Genomic DNA, 18,664 nt, shown 5'->3' with positions numbered 1-18,664 from the left:
CCTTAGATTTGAGAAATTCTCGTTCACTACTTGTCTGAAAATGCTTTCTAGTCCCTGCTCCTTTTCCTCGCCTTCAAGAATGCCCATTATTCTTATGTTTCCTCTCCTGATGACATCAGCTAGTTCTTGTATTTCTCTTTCATTATTTTTCATTCTTCAGTTTCTCTCTTCTTCCTTCTGATTTATTTATAGATTTCTGTCTTCAATATCACTGATCCTTTCCAAGCTTGCTATTTCATTTTTCAACTCTTGCAGTGTGTTTTTAATCTCCAGAAGTTCTATTTGGTTCTTTTGAAGGTTTCAGTCTCCTTGCTCTGTTCATCTAGTTGTTTTTTCAATTCCTGAAATTGTTGATATGACTCGTTTCAGAACTAACCTAGTTTTTTCAGAAGTACCATCCTGAATTCTCTGTCATTTAAGTCGCATATTTCTATGTCTGTAAGCTTATTTCCTGGAGATTTTCCTCTTTCATTTTGAGATGCCTTGTCACCTTAGTTGTTCATGATGTTTAATGGACTATTTCTCTGCCTGGATATTAATGAAAATGTGTTCTGCTTTTTTTCCAGAAAGATTTATTATATAAATTTCTCTCTTTAGCCTGTTGTAAAGAAAGTGCTTTTCTTTTGGTTTCCAGTAGGTGGTGTCTAAGCCTCTTGGATCCCTGCTTTATATAAAGCCTTAATAATGCCTTTTTTTCCTTATAGATGTTTAATTGCGCTCACTACTCTCGGTCTCAGTCCCTGTTAGTGTTAGCGACAATTTTGGTAGCATTTGCTCAGATGCCCCTGGGCTCTGTGGATTTGGTCTTGGAGGATATGGGGGGAGGGGCCATCTGGACTGGGGGTCGAGAGCTGTGGCTTATCCTCGGTTTTGCAACCACGGCTGGGAAAAATCCACTGTTGTTTCTCTGCTGTCCCGCTTCTCTGCCATCCCCATTTTTCTGCCTTCTGCCCAGATGATTAGGCTCTACCACTGGCTGTGGTGAGCTCACAGGTAGGGCTGTTCAGGAAAATCGCCACACTTTCTCCCCTCCCCCTCCTCCTTACAGGGAGCTCCAGCTGTGAGACTCAGCTTCTTTGTTTCTCCCAGTCCACCACCTGACACCCAGGGTTCTGACCTGCGGTAGCTCTTATGCACATATCCTATGCTCAGGTGTGCTGGTATGCAGTTTGGGTGTTATTGTTGAGTTTTAGATGTTCAGTTTATTGTTGTTTCAAGGGGAGAGATATGGGGACATCTCTCACTCTGCCATGTTTCTCCCAACCAGTATGGACATTTTTTTAAATGAAAAAATAAATGCGCTTTTAAATTTTAGTTTCATGAATATAGCACAGGCATTTATATAATTTATGAAGTGATCCCCCTGATTATTCTAGTATTTATCTGGCACTATACATAGCCATTACAATTTTAATGATGTTAATTCTTCCTATCCATGAGCATGGTATAGCCTTCCATTTATTTGTATCTTCTTCAGTTTCTATCTGTAATGTCTTATAGTTTTCCAAGTATAGGTCTTTTACCTCCTTGTTTAAATTTATTCCTAGGTATTTTATTATTTTTTGATACAATTGTAAATTAAATTGTTTTCTTAATTTCTCTTTCTGATAGTTTGTTATTAGTGTATAAAAGTACAACGGATGTCCAAATATTAATTTTTAATCCTTATTTTCATTATTTTTAATAGTAGAGATTCTTAATTTGTACGCGAGTGTTTTTGTATAGTTCGTTTTGCAAGGGGAACGGCTTAGTGAATGGTTACATCTGTCCATTTCAATTTTAAGACAAAGGACGGCTTTTAAATGCTCTGCTAGAGAAATGGCCACTGGATTTATACTGACGAAAAAGATGCTGCCCCCTTCCTTTTCAGCAGAGGGCACAGAGACCCTTTCTCTATCCTGCTCCCATGCCCCTGGGAGCTGAATTCCAAGGCTCTCCTGCCTTTTGCATTATCAGGGAGCTTCAGATGACCAGATAGCCACCTCTTGATCTGGGAGCATCTTCTGAGAAGAAGAATCTTTGGAGTCTGGTCTATAAACGACCCTGACAGGAAAGACTTCAGCTCCCCGATCTGTTTGAGTGGCTTCCCTGCTCTTCAAGTAGAGAAGCTGGCTAACTCTGGAATTCGGGCCACTGTGAAGTGAGGCTACACTTGTATCTCACAGTTCTGACTCCCTCCAGTCTTGCTCTTTGCGTGGAAACAGCCCCTCTTGCAAACAGCCCCGCTTGGAAATATCTTTTTTCAAGACATAGAATTTGACTTCAGCAAACTAATATTGTCTTCAGAGTTGAGGCAAAAACACCGAGTTGTGTGTTTCTGTTTTTTTTTCCTACAGATTTTAGCTGAATTGGATGTTAGCTACAGTCCTATGTGTTGGGCATACCCCATAGTTGGCTACCAAGGTGGAAGCAAAAAATGCGTGTGTACACGTATACACACACACCATTGTATTTTATTTGGGTTTAGAAATGAACAGTTAGGATTTTCTTCACTGAAAACCCTTGGAAGGAAGGAAATAGGGGACTGGCTTTCTTAATGTCAAAATTACAAGTTGAGGTTTTCATACTTTCTAAATACAGTAATGCACCTTTAAGAAAAGCTGAACAAGCTAACTACTGAATCGCTGACCTCGACTTAAAAAATTTCCAGTGATCATTAATTTTCACAACCGCCCTTTGCTTTATGACTTAAGCAATTATCCGAACACTGTTTCAGAAGCCTCAGGGTCTGGTCTTCAGTGCGGGGGTTTACAGGCCTTTTAGAGAATTCTCTCCCTCTCCTTGGCGTCAGGAACTGAGAACAGAATGTTCAATCAGAGCAGACATGCATTTGTCACAAGTCTTCCCTATACCCTTAAAACTTAGCCGGAACTTCGTTAAGTAGAACTTAATTTTCATTCTTTTTGAAGAATTCCATACTCTGGTCTTAATTATTGTTACTTTCGTTATTATTATTTGTTAAGAGAGGAGGGATTAATACACTTTTTTTCTCACCAGTAACTCATATTTGAGTTAGAATTGGGGTACACCCCCTCTGTGGTCTTGGGACTGTTGGCTGGGCAGGTAGAGGAAGGATGACAGGTTGCAACACTGTCAGAGAGGCAAAGTGACTTGTCTAAGGTCACAAGAATAGTCATAGTAGATTGAGTTGGATTTGACTCTGGCCTATCAAACAGTCCCCATAAGGATGCTTCTGAGTTTTCAAGGCCCAGATCCCTTCCTCCCGCAAATGAACATTTGTTGACCTCCTCCTATATACAGGCCCCAGGGAGAGCATCGTGTGAAAACACGGGCCAGTCCTTGATTGTGAGAGTTGACAGTCCACTGATGGGGGGATATTAGTCAAACCATCACAGAAACAGGTTCACAGGTGCGTCTGTCATTGCTGCTGTGTGAAAGCAAGGTGCCCTGAGAGTGCAGACCAAGACGGGGTGGGGGTCCTGACCTGTGGGGAGGGCCTTCTTAATCACGGCCTGTTTTGCGGAGGGGACATTTACTGAGATAAGAAAAAGCTCAGGATGGTCCAGCCCTGTCCCAGTACAGTTATTATGCTTCTTAGTATAGTTTTTTTTTTTTTTTTAAGAATAATTTTACAGTTTTCTAGTTTGCCTGCTACGAGAGTGTGTGCTGGGCTAATGTCCCTGAGAAGAGCCTCAGGGTGGGAGGAGCTTGGGAGAAGCAGGTTCCTGGGAGTACTTTAAGGCAGGGACCATGTCTTTTATACCTATTTTCCTATGTGTTGCAGTTCTTTGGGCTGAAAGCAATAGATGACATTACCAAAAGAGGCTTCGATAGCGGGAGCCTGTTAACCTCAAAATAAATCTGGAAGAGGTACTTTGTAAGAAGTGCTCTGGAAATGTGAGCTGAGGCCAGGCCATGGCTGAGCTGTGAAGCAGACCCCAGGCCAGTTGCCCCTAGGCAGATCTCAGTGCATTTTCAGGTCTGGTCAACCCTGAGCTTGCATTTCTCATTGTGATGTCAGGATGGCAAACCCTAACTGAGCCCAGTAGCTGCCTTGTGTTGCTTATAATTCTGGCCACTCTCTTGCCACATTTCGACTTCAGTATTTACATAGGTGGTTCTTGTCTGTTTTCCCCTCACCATTTTCTAAAGTAGTGTGGAGCCCAATTCGTGTTCCCTTCATCCTTTGAAACATTTTGGATGCTTTTGTTTGTACTCACACTGAACTTTTGCTGGGGAAAATGAGCTGGAGTATGATCATGGTGTGATGAATTGTAAACTGCCTCTCCTGGTTCTCCTCTTCCTGCGACCCATTTCTTTCTCTAGTTTAACCATTGCTGCAATGTCTAGGTCATGGATATATTCCAGGTTTCTTTTGTTTGTTTGTTTAAAATTGAGATATAATTGACTTATTGTATAAATTTCAGATGTACAACCCATTAGTTTGATACATTTATATATTGCAATATGATGGCTTCAGTAGTGTTAGCTATCACCTTTGTCACATAATTATCTAGATTTCTTGTCATGACAACACAAGAAAAAGAAAGAGGAAAGATGACTTATTCTCATAAGAGCGGGTCCAAATTTGTCAGGATCCCTGTGATAGGTTTTGTTGGGGCTGCTACAGTTTAGCTTGTGCACAAGGGTCCACCAAATTCGGCATCTGAGATGAAGATAGCTTGTGTTTGAATGGATACTAGTCAACATCTTACTGGGAAAGGAAGAGGCTGTTCCATCATTGCACACTAAAGAAACCCAGGCTCCCCCTTGCTCCCTTTATGCCTCTCCTCTTTCCTTCTTCATTTCTGACTCTTGAGGAAGTTTTCCTCTTGTGCCTGGAAACAATTCACCTGCCCTCTCTTTCTGTATTTCTGGTATTTTGTTCATGTTTGTTCTATGCCTTTCGTGTCTCCTTGCTGTACTCACTGTTTTTCCAGCCTGTTATGGGGGTCAGGGGGGTATATAGTCAGGTGGGCTTTGGAGTTGTTAAAAAAAATAAGAGAGAGACACTTTAAAATGGAGTCGGAACTGCCATGCCATGTCTCAAATCTTTGGAATGTTAAAACAGGACAAAATAACCTTGGGATTTGGCCTAAGCAAACTGTGTCCAAAAAAACTGTTTGCAAATATAGCAAGAAAACAGTTATTATGACTACCGGAATATAGCAAGAAAGCAGTTATTATGACTATCGGACTAATAACTACTGGACTAAAAATTTAAAACATTGTTTAGAATTAACATCATTATGTTACGTTATCTGCACCAATAGAAATGCCCTTTTTTAATTGATGTAATGGTTCTCCTTCCCTTTCTCATAAATACCCATTGCCTTTGTCTCCTATTCGGAACACTTTTTGGGCTTCTGCCTGAATCAGTGTGTCTAGAACAGCTATTCTTTTTGACCTTAATAAATACTTGTTTTCTCTCACTCTGAAAGTCTTTTTATTTTTAGATTAGCAGAGTCAAAAAGACCAGCTGTGTGACTTTGACCAAGTTACTTACCCTTTCTGAGCCTTATCTTGAAAATAGACAATACCTGTCCCGTAGTCAGTTTATTAGGATTTCGGGAGAGAAAGTGCTAGCTAGTGCTGTGTTCCTGGTGTATTTTGGGACATGGCAATGACTGTCATTTATTAACTGTTATTTCCCCTTGGCTAGTGAATTCCTTCTTCACCTTGGAGGTCCAGCTGCAGGCTCCCCTTTGTGAAGCTATTGCCTGCACCCTGCCAAGCAAAATTGATCAGTCCTTCAGTTACGTTCCCCAGAATCTTATTTGGCCTCTCATAGAACACAGCTGGGCTTGTTTCAGCTAATTGTCTGCCTGCTGAAGTCTGTCCTTCGAGAGCAGGGGATGTCTGCTGTTTATCTTTAGATCCCATTGGTGCTTTTCAAGTGTCTGGAGAAGATTATACGAACTTGGTAAAGTTTCACCCACCTTTCCCCTCCTTTCTGTCTTCTGTCCCTGCTCCCCCACTGCCTGGGGTGCTCCCACCCTGTAGGGGAGGGCTTCCTTCAGCTGAGTCCTTTTGCCAGAGGTATGCCACAACTCAAGGTAATTCATATTTAACTGAGGGCTCCGGGACAGGGCCTCCCCGAGTCACGTGTAGAATTGTGGGCATTCTGACAAGAAAAGAATAAACAGGACAAGGAAGCTTCAAGAGCCCTACCGGGCATTTCTATCTTCCTTTTTCTAGCTGTGTTTGGAAATTAGGCTTAAAGGTGAGGGGCGGCTCCATCCCAGTTCCCTCATATGGCCATGACAATGTGACCAGAAGAGAGGACATAGGGCCTCAGCCTAGTTGTCAGGAGAGAGTGTCTGGGCCTGGATGAAGGAGGGCTGGAAGAGTTTCAGGGATAAAGAATAAATAAGCCAAGTCGGAGTGGGCATGATAGTGACCCTGACCCCCAAATGGGAGGCAGCTATGGGTGCGGGCTTGTGGAGACAGCCCCTGGAAGGCAGCGTTTACTAGTTTCTCCTGGTTTAACCTGGCTGCGCTCAAAGGCAGAGAGCCTGCTGGTGGGGAAGGGCTGGTCCGTGGATGGGGACAGGAAGTGTGAGCTGAGGGGTTCTGGGTGACATGTGATTGGATGCTGCGTGGGGAGGGGCTCTTCTCTGGCTTGTGTGTCCATGTGTTGGAGCCTCAAGCTTAACTCCTGTGGCTGAATCAGGGGCGTTGCCCTCATCCTTGGCTGTCTGCTGCCCTCCTGCCTTCTCCCCAGTTTAGGTGTCTGAGTTTGGGCTCAACCTCTAGCTCTTCCCTCTCCCCAAGTCCACTCACTCACCATAAGCTGCACCAGGGAAGTGGCCTGGCATGGAGTCGAGGAACTTAATAAATGGTTGTTGATGGACCAGCCCATTCACCTGGACATGGGGGTCCCCTCTTGGGAGCTGTGAGGATGTTCTCCTGGGGCACAGGGGTGTGCCCCATCTCCACCACACAGAATAGGCAATGGCTGTTGCCTAAGCTCCTAGAAATGAGCTTAGCTTTGCTTAAAAATAGGTGATGTGATTTTGAGGTGCTAGGAAAATGTCTTATTTGTTACTCACTCACAATTCACTCGTTCATTCATTCATTAATGTTCCCTTGGAGGCTTGTTCCCATGACAGAACCTGGCTAAATGAGATTACACCGTTCTCTGTCTGTCCTCGAGGATATGGCCCTTCAGGAACAAGTAAAGGATGATTTCTAAATGGTGGCTGGGGTCTAGGGTAAGCCAGTCTGTGGGAGGGTCATCTCATCCTAATGGGGTCTCAGAAAAGGCTCCTATGAGGAGGTGACATCTGAGCTGAGGCAGGGCCTCACAGGAAAGGGAGGGAACAGCTGGAGCCCCGGCACAGAGGTGGGCATGGTGGGGGGGCTCAGGCGCTCCAGACCTATGCGTGGGGCTGGGCAATGATAGGTGTGGGTTTATGTGAATGAATCAGGAGGGGCCACAGGCCCCTGTCACACAGGCCCACCACACTCAGCTGAGGGGTTGGGGCTCAGCTGGTCATTCCTTTGAATTCTACATCACCTAGTCCAAGAGCCTCCAATTAAATACAGTCATCTCCCCATCCTTTCTGCTGGCTGATGGACTCCCTTCTCTCCATGATGGGAGCACCTTGGGCAGTGAGGGCCCAAGGAGTAGGAGGCAGAAAGGAGGCTGAGATGGGCGAGGGCTCTCCAGCCCATCATACTCGTGCCTATTTGCTCAGAACTCTGGGTTTTCTGACAGGAACAGGATTGTCAGGCTTTGCCACCTGTGGAGGCTGGGAGATGGAATGGTACTTGGGCGTGACCAGGAGGCCGCCTGCTCCCTGGGCCACGGAACAGAGTTCCTAGAGCATATGGCCCATACCCAGGAAAGGATAACTCTTGCCCTGGGCCCTGCCCTTTAGAGAGGCCCTCCTCTAGAGGCCCTCCTCAAGTCTGCTGAGGGAGGATCACCTCATCCTAATGGGGGCTCAGGAGAGGGTCCTGTGAGGAAGTGACATCTGAGCTGAGGCAGGGCCTGAGATTCCACGAGGCCAGGGGGACATGTCCATCTGGAGCCTGTGCCCCTCTTATAGACCATTCTCTGGGTACCTGCTAAACAGCCCTGAATGGCTTCCAGGCCTGCACTGGCCTCTCCTCTGAATCTGAGGGATTGTGCCTGTGGTGGGCACACCCAGAACCCCCAGGGGCAGGAGAGGAATAGCTACTCGTGGGAGTGGGGGACATGGATGGAACTGGGATATGTGGGCTGGGTCCACACACAGTGTGTGGGTTGAAACTGGGGTTAGGAAGAGAGGGAGTGGGGTTTGGGATCTCACTTATTTTGATCGTAAAATGATGACAGGGCCCACCTTATGAGGTTTCTGGGGAGATTCTGCCTGTGCTACAGTGTGTCTAGACCAGAGTCCAGCTTGTGATAAGCCCTCGGTAAGTTGGCTATGACTCTGAGAAGAGGTACAAATATCAGGTGAGCAAGCAGTCAGTGGCTGGTGAGAGAATGCAAGAGCTAGTTTGTTGCCTGAGTGCTCGGGACACATGCATCAGTGTCCTCCGGCAGCCCATTGCCACTCAACGCAAAGCCTGGGCAACGGCAGGAAGAAGGGATTTCTGCACTTCTGCATACTTAGATTTGGGGATCAGTATGGCCAAAATCCTTGGTGGGGCCTCTCTTCATAGCAGAGGGCTATGAAGTCAGCACATTATCTCATTACATCCTGATGACATTTTTATGACAAAGTGTGCAGGTGGGGGAAGGGAGGGTGTGGTTGTGAAAACGTGAGTGTAACAGTATCCGGGCACATTGAAGCCTATTTGGAATGCACTAGGGAACTGGAATGTGCTCCAAATCCCTCCCTGTGCCCCCACCCTTCCCCAGGAGCCCCGTGTATATACTTCCCTTGCATTTGTTCATTCACTCAACATTTTCGACAAATATTTATTGATGGTGTACTATGTGCTGGGGGGCAGGGAGAAACGGGATGGAGAATAAGACCGAATCTTCTCTCTCGTGGAGTTTATATTTACTCAAACTTGAAAATAGAAGAAATACCCCCTCATGAAGAATACAGGAAATTAAGACAGGGTGATTTGGCTGAGCAGGAATTGGGGTCTACATTAGAGAAGGTGGGAGAGAGACTTTGAAGAGATGACATTGATCCTGAGCAATGAGTGATGAGAAAGAGCCTCCGTGTGAAGACTGGGTAGAGATAATTGGTGCAGAGGCCCTGAGGCAGGAGGTCCTGGATGAAGGAACAGAGAAGAGGTCAGTTTCCAGAAGCAGAGCAGGAGAGGAGGAGAATTTAGGCAGAGCTTAAGTTTGAATTTTATTGTAAGTGTATTGGAAAGCCATTGAGGGTTTTTTTTAGGTGTTTTCTTTTTAAATTAACCTTTCTATTTTGAGATAATTGTAAATTCACATGTAGTTGTAAGAAATAATACAGAGAGATCTCATGTCTTTTTTACCCATTCCTCTCAATGGTAACAACTTACAAAACTATAGTACGACATCACAACCAGGATTAAAATCGATGCAGTCAAGATACAGAGTATTTCCTTCACCACGAGGACCCTTCATGTTGCGTTTTTATAACTTCGTCTACTTTCCTTCTACTCCTCTCCACTTCTTAGCCTCTGGCAACCACTAATCTGCTCACTGTTTCTATAATTTTTGCCATTTCAAGAATGGAATCAGCCAATATATAACCTTTTGGGGATGGCTCTCTTCACTCATAATATTATGGAGATTCATCCAGGCTGTTAAGTGTATCAATAGTTATTCCTTTTTATTGCTGAGTAGTATTCCATGGTATGGATATGCCACAGTTAGTTTAACCATTCGTCTGTTGAAAGACGTCTGTGTTGTTTCCAATTTGGAGCTTTTGTGAATAAAGCTGCTATAAACATTTGTGTACATTCAGGGTTTTGTGTGAACATAACTTTTCATTTCTCTGGGTAAATGCCCAGGAGCGCAATTGTTGGGTCATATGGTAGTTGGATGTTTAGTTTTTTAAGAAACTGCCAAACTGTTTCCAAAGTGTACCATTTTACATTCCCACCAGCAATGTCTGAGCGATCCAGTTCCTATGTATCCCTGCCAGCATTTGGTGTTATCATTGTATTTTATTTTAGCCATTCTGTGTAGTCAATTTCATTGTGGTTTTACTTTGCATTTCCCTAATGGTTAATAACTTTGAACATCTTTTCGTGTGTTTATTTGCCAGCTGTATATCTTCTTCAATGAAATGTCTTTTCATGTCTTTTGCCCATTAAATGGGCCATCTTTTGAGCATTTATTTGGATTATTTTTTATCATTGAGTTTTGAGATTTCTTTATATATTCTAGATACTAGCTCACTGTTAGTTATGTGGTTTACAGATATTTTCTCCCACCCTGTGGCTTGTCTTTTCATCCTCTTAACAATCTTTTGTGCAGCAAAAGGTTTTAATTTTAATGAAGTCCAATTTATTAGTTTTTCCTTTTCTAGATTGTACTTTTGGTGTTGAGTCAAAGAACTCTGACTAGCCTTAGATCCTGAAGATTTTCTCATGTGTTTTTTTCTAAAACTTTTACAGTTTTATGTTTGACATTTAAGGCCATGATTCATTTAGAGTTAATTTTTACATAAGCTGTGATGTTTAGGGTGAAGTTTTTTTGACTTGTTCTTTTTTTTTCTTTTTTGTCTGTGCATGTCCCAGTTGCTCCAGCACCATTTGTTGAAAAGGCCATCCTTTCTCCATTGAATTGCTTTTGCATGTTTGTCAAAACCCATTTGGGCATATTTGTGTTGGTCTATTTGTACATTCTCTGTTCTATTCTGTTCATATGCATGTCTGCAGTTCTGCCAATAGCACACAGTCTTGATTGCTGTAGCTATGCAGTAAATCTTGAAATCGGGCAGACTGATTTTTTTCCACTTCATTCTTTTTTTCCAAAATTGTTTTAGCTATTATAATTCCTTTCTCTTTTTATATAAACTTTAGAATAATCTTGTCTATATCTACCAAAATCTTGATAAGATTTTTACAGGAGTTGCATTAAACTTGTATATCGACTTGGAGAGAATTGGTATCTTTACTATGCCGAGTCTTCCAATTCAGGAATATGGTATGTCTCTCTACTTATTTAGATCTGTTTTGATTTCTTTGATCTTTTTTCATTGATTTCTTTGATTTCTTATAGTTTCCAGCATACAAATCCTGTTCCTTTTTTGAATAATTATAAATTTTTTTTAGATAAAAACTGTACTTTCAATTTTGATGTTCATGTGTTCATTGCTAGTATATAGAAATACAGGGTTTTTTTTGTATGTTTATCTTATATCCTCTGACCTTGCTAAATTCATATATTAGTTCTGTGAGTTTTTTTGTAGATTCCTTGAAATTTTCTATGAACACAATCATGTCATCTGTAAATAGAGATAGTCTTGTTTCCTCCTTTGTGATCTATATGTCTGTTATTTCCTTTTCTTGCCTTTTTGCTGGCCAGAATTTCCAGCACTTATTGAATAAGACTGGAGAGAGTAGAGAAGATACTTTGTTCCCAATTGTAGGGAGAAAACATTTCACCATTAAGCATAATGTTAACTGTAAGGGTTTTCTAGATGTTCTCTATCAAGTTGAGCAAATTCCCTCTATTACTGTTTTTCCGTAAGTTTTTATCATGAGTACTGAATTTTGTCAATTATTTTTCTTTTGCATTGATTAACATCATCCTGTGATTTTTCTTCTTTATCTTGTTAATATGGTGGTTACGTTAACTGATTTTGAAATATTGAAACAATATTGCATCCCTGGAATAAACTCCACTTGGTCATGGTGTATAATTTTTTTTCTATATTGCTGAATTCTACCTGTTAATATTTTATTAAGGATTTTTGTGTCTATATTCATGATGGGTATCGGTCTGTAGTTTTCTTGTTTTGAACTACTTTTGTCTGACTTAGGTGTCAAGGTCTCATAAAATGAATTAAGAAGTGCTCTCTCTTCTATTTTGTAGAAGGGATTGTGTAGAATTGGCATTAATTCTTTTTAAAGAATTAATATGGTAGAATTCTCCAGTGAAACTGTCTGGATCTGGAGGTTTCTTTTGGGGGAGTTTTTAATCTATGAATTCAATTTCTTTAATAGTTATAGAGCTATTCAAATGATCTATTTCATATTGAGTTGTGGAAATTTGCATTATTTGATGAATTGGCCCATTTCCTCTAAGTTGTTAAATTTATGTGTACAGTGTTATTCCATATTTTGTTCCTGATGTCGATAATTTGTGTTTTCTCTCCTTTTTTCTTTGTCAGTCTTACTAGAGTTTTCATTGCTTTTCCTCTAATTGTTTTTGCTGTTTTCAATTTCATTGGTTTCTACTGTTATAAGCACTGTTTCCTTCCTTCCGCTTGTTTTGGGTCTATTTTTCTTTCCTTTTTGGAGGTTCCTTAGAAGAGCTGATTTAGACTTTGAATAGACCACTGTTCGCCATGAAGAAAACGGACACAGGTACATGATGATGGTGGCGCTTGCTAGGACAAAAAATGGAAAGAAGTAGGTGGAGTCAGGAGGTGTTCTGAAAGCTGAGATGATGGGAGGATCTGATCATTTAAGGGCAGAGAGCAATCAGAAATAACCTTAAATTTTTGATTTGAGTGTCCAGCTGGCCAGACATGTGTTTCACTGAGTCGAGGACATTGGCAGGAGATCATCCTTGGGAGGTGGAAGCGAACAGTTCTCCGTTGACCAAATGAAGTTTGAGATGCCTGTGGGGCATCCATGGGGGGGAGGGGTGCAGGTAGGAAGTTGAATATAAAAGTTTGGAGTACAAGGAAGGTTCTGGGCCATATAGTATTTCATGGATTCTAAGATGCCATTAGTAGGAAGAAATGCCTTATCTTATGATCACTAAGAATGCTGCTAATTAAATATAGCACACCATCTACTGTAATAAGAATCCCAATGTCAGAGATGTTAAAATGTAGTTGTAACACTTGCATGTTAGAATTGAGAAACATGAACACATAGATAGTATTTAAAGCTGTGGGGTTGGAAATGAATGTGAAGCTGAATAGATGGAGAAGAGGCGCTAAACCTAGAACAGTCCTGGTACCCTAATCCTAAAGGTGGGGCTAAGGAGGAGGGTCAGCTAAGGAGGTGAGAAGGAGCAGCCAGGGCAGGAGGAGCATCAAGAGAACCCTGTATTCTGGGAAGTGAGTTTTGGGAAGGATGAAGGGAAGGAGAGAGGGATGGAGGGAGGGAAAAAGGGAGAGAAGGAGATCGTGAGCTTCCCAATGTTTCTGGGGGGCTGGCAGGATGAGGGTCAAAGATTGACCATTGGATTTGGCAATGTGGGGTTCCTGGGACCCTAGCAAATGCAGTTTTGGGGAGTGGAGGAGATGAACGTAGAGATGGCATGAGTGGAGGAGAAAAATGAGAAGTGAGTAGATAAAGACTGAGAGACTAGAAAACTCTTTCAAGAAGTTTTGCTGTGAAGGAAGCATAAAACGAAATGGGGCTTGGAAGCTGAGGGCAGCATGAGGTTAATGGAGGTTTTTGTTTAGATGGTCGTTTTTGAGACAGGAGATACAGAAGCATGTTTTTAAACTGCCAAGAATGATCCAAGATAGAGAGAAGAGTTGGTGCAGCTGGGCACAGGCTGACTGTAGGAGCGAAGTGTGGAGAAGCCCAGAGCGGGTAGATGCAGAGCCAGAGTGGGAGGAAGACTTGACAGAGCAGCAGTAGTGGGAAGGCTGAGATCAGGGGCGCCCATCACCCATGCAGGTCCACCCACGTGACACTAAGATGGTCTGATTTGGGGGCTGCCTCTTTCCACCAACTCAGGAGTGCCTGGAAGGCAGGACCATGATGCTTTATCCCATTACTCCCAGGGCTTACTATAGGGTCCGGCACATTAAGGTGCTCAACAATGTTCATTAAAGGAATGCATCCATCTGCTCGTTAAATGGAAAAAAAAAAAAAAAAAGTAATGCAACTGTGTCCTGTGTGGATTTTCCCAGTCTGTGATTTTTTTTTTTTATATTGGATTTTCATAGTGTTTGTTCGTGAGTGTGTGTGGGGAGGGAGGTGGGGATGAGGATAGCACCCATAACTAATGTTTACGGACCAGCATGAAGCCCATAGGACTGTGCCAGATGTCCAGTCAGTAGATAACTGGCAGAGAGAGGGTGAGGGGTTCCCGCTGAGCCTCGTCTGGCCTCTGGGAACCCTGGTCTTGCCTCAGGTTTCTCGGATCATGTATTTGGTCTGTTTAGTCATTTGTTCAGTCCTTATTGAGCACCCAAGTGCTAAGCACTAGTGTGCAAAAAGAACACGGCCCCTCCCTCACAGAGCTTGGGAGGGCATATCAGTCTGATGCACAGCAATGGGGGCGTGTCCCCTCTGAGAGAACTGGTTCTGGTTTCCCTGGGGGAGCCACAGTGGAGCGGAGATCTAGGTGATGAGGGGATTTCATGAGGAAGAGAGTTCTGGTGGGGGAGAGGAAACAGCCTGTAGGGCCAGGCAGGGGTCCCAAGAAGGAGTCCCTATGGTGCCCTGGGCCAGTACCCTCCCTGATGGCTTTTCCAGCCAGCACTTTAGTGAGAGGCCTGGACCTGGGGACTTCCCTGTGAGGGGCCCTCAGACCCAGCTCGAGACCGAAGGAAGGCAGCAAGGACAAGTCATGCTTCCCCTCTCTGTGCCTTAGTTTCTCTTTCGGGAAACAGGGATAAGCCCCTTGCTCTGGAGTGGAAAGAACACAGCTGCTATGTCTCGTTTGCTGCAGCGGGATGTCAGGCGTTGTTGACATGCCCTCCCGCCCTCCTGAGCCCCTGTTCTGCTGTGGAAGGGGGTGGGCCAGGCTGCAGGGCCTGACAGATTCAGAAGGACCAGCCCCAGAGCCTCCAGGGTTAAGTTTCCCTCACCCGCTTCCCTTGCCCTCAGCTGCCTCCTGGCCCCTCAGAGCTCTTTGATGGTGTTAGAGCCAACCTTTTCCAGATGTGCTGAGCAGAGGGGTTTGCCGGAACTCTCCTGGGCTTAATCTGCCTCCTTCATTCCTCTCTGCCAGACGGCCCCCTGCCAGCTGCACCCCCTCCCCTGCCTCTTGTTGGGTTGCCTGCTGCCTGAAAGGCCACATAAAGTCCTGGACTTAGTACTTTCTCAAAATGTGGCCTTCTTTCCTGCCCCTCCTCCTTAGCTGGCCTGCGTGGGTCAAGCTTTCCAGGGCTGCCTGCCCTGGCAGTGGGAGCTTGTCTGGGCTGTGACCACCTCCTTCCACCTGGCCCTCCAAGTGGACTGCGGTCCTGGGCCTGAGTGAAAGGGGAGGCCTGGGCAGAAGACACTACCCACCGTTGCACTTTCCCCCTGGCATTTAGGGATGACTAGTGGGGATTCTGGGAAGGCCAGAGGCTGGAGACCCCTGCCTACGGCCTCAGAACTGCAAGGAGACAGGCCCTTCCCTTCCTGCTGGCCCACTGCTATTAATCAAGAGATTAATAATCTACTGCCTCCCTCTCTGAAACCCCCACTCCCGTTTCCTGTTGAGTCTCCAGCCTGTCTCGGAACCTTCCAGTCTGGTCCTCCTAATGGTGGTCCCTGGCGAGAAAGTGGGGCCAGGGTAGGAGCAGAGGCCTGTGAGTTGAAGTGTCCAGGGAGGGAGGGGGTGCCTGCTGCCCTATGTGAAGTCTCTGGGCTGGCAGGGTTGTCCCCTGTCCTAGTGCCCACCGAAGTACTTCATTATGCTTTAGGGACATTTTCTTTGGGAGCCAAAGAGCCATAGACTCTGCTTACAGACCTCCAGTGACGGGCACCTCACCCCTCCTGGGATCCCTTCCTTCAAATGCCCTTGTCTGTGTGAGCCCAGGGGCACCTTTGCGGACACACAGGACATATCTTTACCTGTTCTAGGACAGTTACTGAGCAGCCGTAGGACTTCAGTTGGGCCCCTTGGTGGACCTCCTGACTTCATGGAGGGTCCCAGGGGCCTCCTTCGACCTCTCAGGGTCAAGGGGCAGCTTCTGTGCATTGTTTCGCAGATGAGAACATGCTGGCCCCATAAAGAGACCTGGTCCCATTGAACCTCTGCCACTTTATAAACTATAGTCTGACCTAGAGCTCCTCCTTGGCCTCAGTTTCCCCCTTGCAAAGTGAGGCCATTCATCCCTGCCCTGACCCTCTTTTTTGACCAGCAGCCACCTGACTCACTTCCTGATTCCCATCTCTCCCTTCCCATCTTGCCACCATGCAGCCACAGATGAGGGTCTTTCTTAAAAGCCAATCTGATCGTGACGTTCCCTTGGGTAGCCTCACCATGGCCGGGAGGGGAGGTATCATAGTGAGTCCACAAGGATGTCTGTTGAAGGTGGAAAAACCACATGAACTCTTCTGTTTATTTTTTAATCTATGAAATAAGAGTGAAATTAAGCTCTACTGATTTTTAATATATGTGAAGACAACAAATAATACATGTATGTATACATGTATAAATTAATTTGCATATATTGTGGCTACAAAATAGTTTACTGATCTGGAGCATGCTTCAGAAAGCCTGGAGAGCCCTGGCCAGTGCAGTGTCCACAGACCTAGTCCACACTCTGCCTGCATTCGAGGCTTTCCCAGACTAGCCCTTGTCTGTGTCCTGGCTGCCTGTCAAAGCGCTCTGTTCCCCAAACCCATCAAATTTCAATTTCATGCCAAATGGCCTCCTGGTGCTGGCTGCCTCTTCATCCCAAGGACCTCACCCCCACCCCACCCCCAGAGGTGGGAAGCTTCTCCTGGTCCCTCCTGGTAGAAGTAGCCATGTCCTGCCACCTTCCCTGCAGCCATCGGTTTCCATGGATGCCCCCCAGCCAGACACCCTGAGCTGCTCTAGGGAGCCACTGTGTCTTGGTTAGCATTGCAGTTCCCAGCCCGGGACTCCATCTGGCACACACTATTCATTGATTGTTTCACTCATTCCACCAATCTTTATTGAGTGCATATGATATGCCCCACCCTGAGCTAGGCCTGGGGTGTAGCCAGCAGCTTAGTGGAGGAGACAGACATCAGATAAATGGTTGTCTGATGGGTGTATAATTATAAGGGTGATAAGTGTTTGGACGAGAAGTCACAGTACTATGACATTGTAAATAGAGGGGGCCGAGCCTACAGTGGAGTGGGTAGAACCGAGAGTGGGCTGTTCAAGGAGGGCCTGTCAGGAAAGGTGGCACTTCTGGAGAGCCCTGGGGGCTGCACTAGAGTTAGTGGGTGTCTCAGGCAGAGAGAATAGCAGATGACAAGCCCTAACATGGGAAGGAGCTCTGCTGGAGTTCTGAGTGGGGTTGGGGGAGGGGCGAGCTGGGAGGCAGCCAAGGTGGACAGCTGCCGGATCTTAGAAGTCCACGGGGGCATACTAAGGATTTGGATTTTGTCTTAAGATTGGAGAGAAGCTAGGCAGGGTTCTGGAGGAAATTTGTGCTTTGAAAACATCACTAGAGCTTCTGTGTGGAGTCCGAACACTGCGGGTGGGAGTGGAAGCTGAGGCACCAACTAGGGGCCATTTTTGCTGTCTGGGAAGGAGGTGATGGGGGCTGGACAGGGTGGGAGGAGAGCAGCGGGCAGGGCAGGCAGGATCACTGTGGAGAAAGAACTCCCTGGACATGGAGATGGGAGGGACTAGAGAGTGGGAGGATCAAGATTTCGAGGCTATTTGTTGAGTGAATAACAATCCCCAGGAGAATATATGTCCTTGAATTTGCCAAATGACAGTGAGGGAAGCCCCAAGATCTGTTGGTCAGAGGCAACAAATGCAGAGGGCGGAAGTCCTTAGAATTAGGCCGCCTTGGAAAAAATCCCAGGGCTGGTGAGGTGCGAAACACCAGATGGAGACTCCAAATTGCACTTGAATACTTTCAGGGTAGGAAAGGACCTTTGGGTTGTTGCAGCCCAGACTTTACAGGGGGCTCAGAGAAGGGGGACTTGCTCAACATTCACAGATGGGCAGAGATGCTTTGGAATCAACAAGAAATACAGCAGCTATAAAGCCCCGAGTTTGTCTTGAACGCCTGTATTGCTTCTTTCACATCCTGAGTCAGACTAGGCTGTGCTTGGGTTAGCGGGGTCACCGTGCACACACTTCCCAGTGTCTCACTCACTGTGTCCTGATCTCGGCTGGGCCAGTGGAACCAGAGAAGCCTCGTCTGACCTCTTAGACAGGACTAGGGTGGGAGGCAGGTGGCAGCCGATGGAAAGACGGGGGTCTGGATATGGAGCCTAGGGTGGGGAGCTGGTCATGGCTAGCTCCTCCATTTCCCAGTCGGGGCTCTGCTGCCCACCAGCAGCACAGTTCAGGCAAGGGCTCAGCGTCCAAATCCATGGGACAGTAATACAGTGAGTGGGCTGAGCGCACAGGTTCTCAGCAGATACAGCTTCCGTACATTCCCCTTCCTTTTCTGAGTTGGTTTTTCCATTTGTAAAATGGGCACATGTAGCAATTTTCATGGACCAGTGAAGGGCTCCCCCATCTTCTGCCATTTCCCACAATTGGATGCCTGTGGGCCAGCAGGCTCTAGGAGAACTGTGATGTCACAAGAGTCAGATCCCCAGTCAGTCAGTGGATCCATACTATTGCCCACCTACTGTGAGCCAGGCACAAACAAGGCCCCTGCCTTCCTAGAGCTTGTAGTGTGGCAGAGATATGGGCATCAATTAATAGCGACATGTGAGAATAGTTTGCAAGCTGAAGTAAGTGCTATGAAGACAGGGCAAG

At 45.4% G+C, this 18,664-nt stretch overlaps 1 protein-coding gene across 1 annotated transcript in view; it reads left to right on the top strand.

Annotated features, from left to right (window-relative positions):
- COL26A1 (collagen type XXVI alpha 1 chain) overlaps positions 1–18,664 on the top strand; it is a 139,978-nt gene that overhangs the window by 6,947 nt on the left and 114,367 nt on the right. The gene's annotated exons all lie outside the window — the stretch shown is intronic.

The sequence above is a fragment of the Pteropus alecto genome, unplaced genomic scaffold (assembly GCF_000325575.1).
Source record: "Pteropus alecto unplaced genomic scaffold, ASM32557v1 scaffold68, whole genome shotgun sequence".
NCBI classification, from domain to species: Eukaryota; Metazoa; Chordata; class Mammalia; order Chiroptera; family Pteropodidae; genus Pteropus; species Pteropus alecto.
Note: the sequence above shows the minus strand (reverse complement) of the source record. Positions and strands in the feature narration are given on the sequence as shown.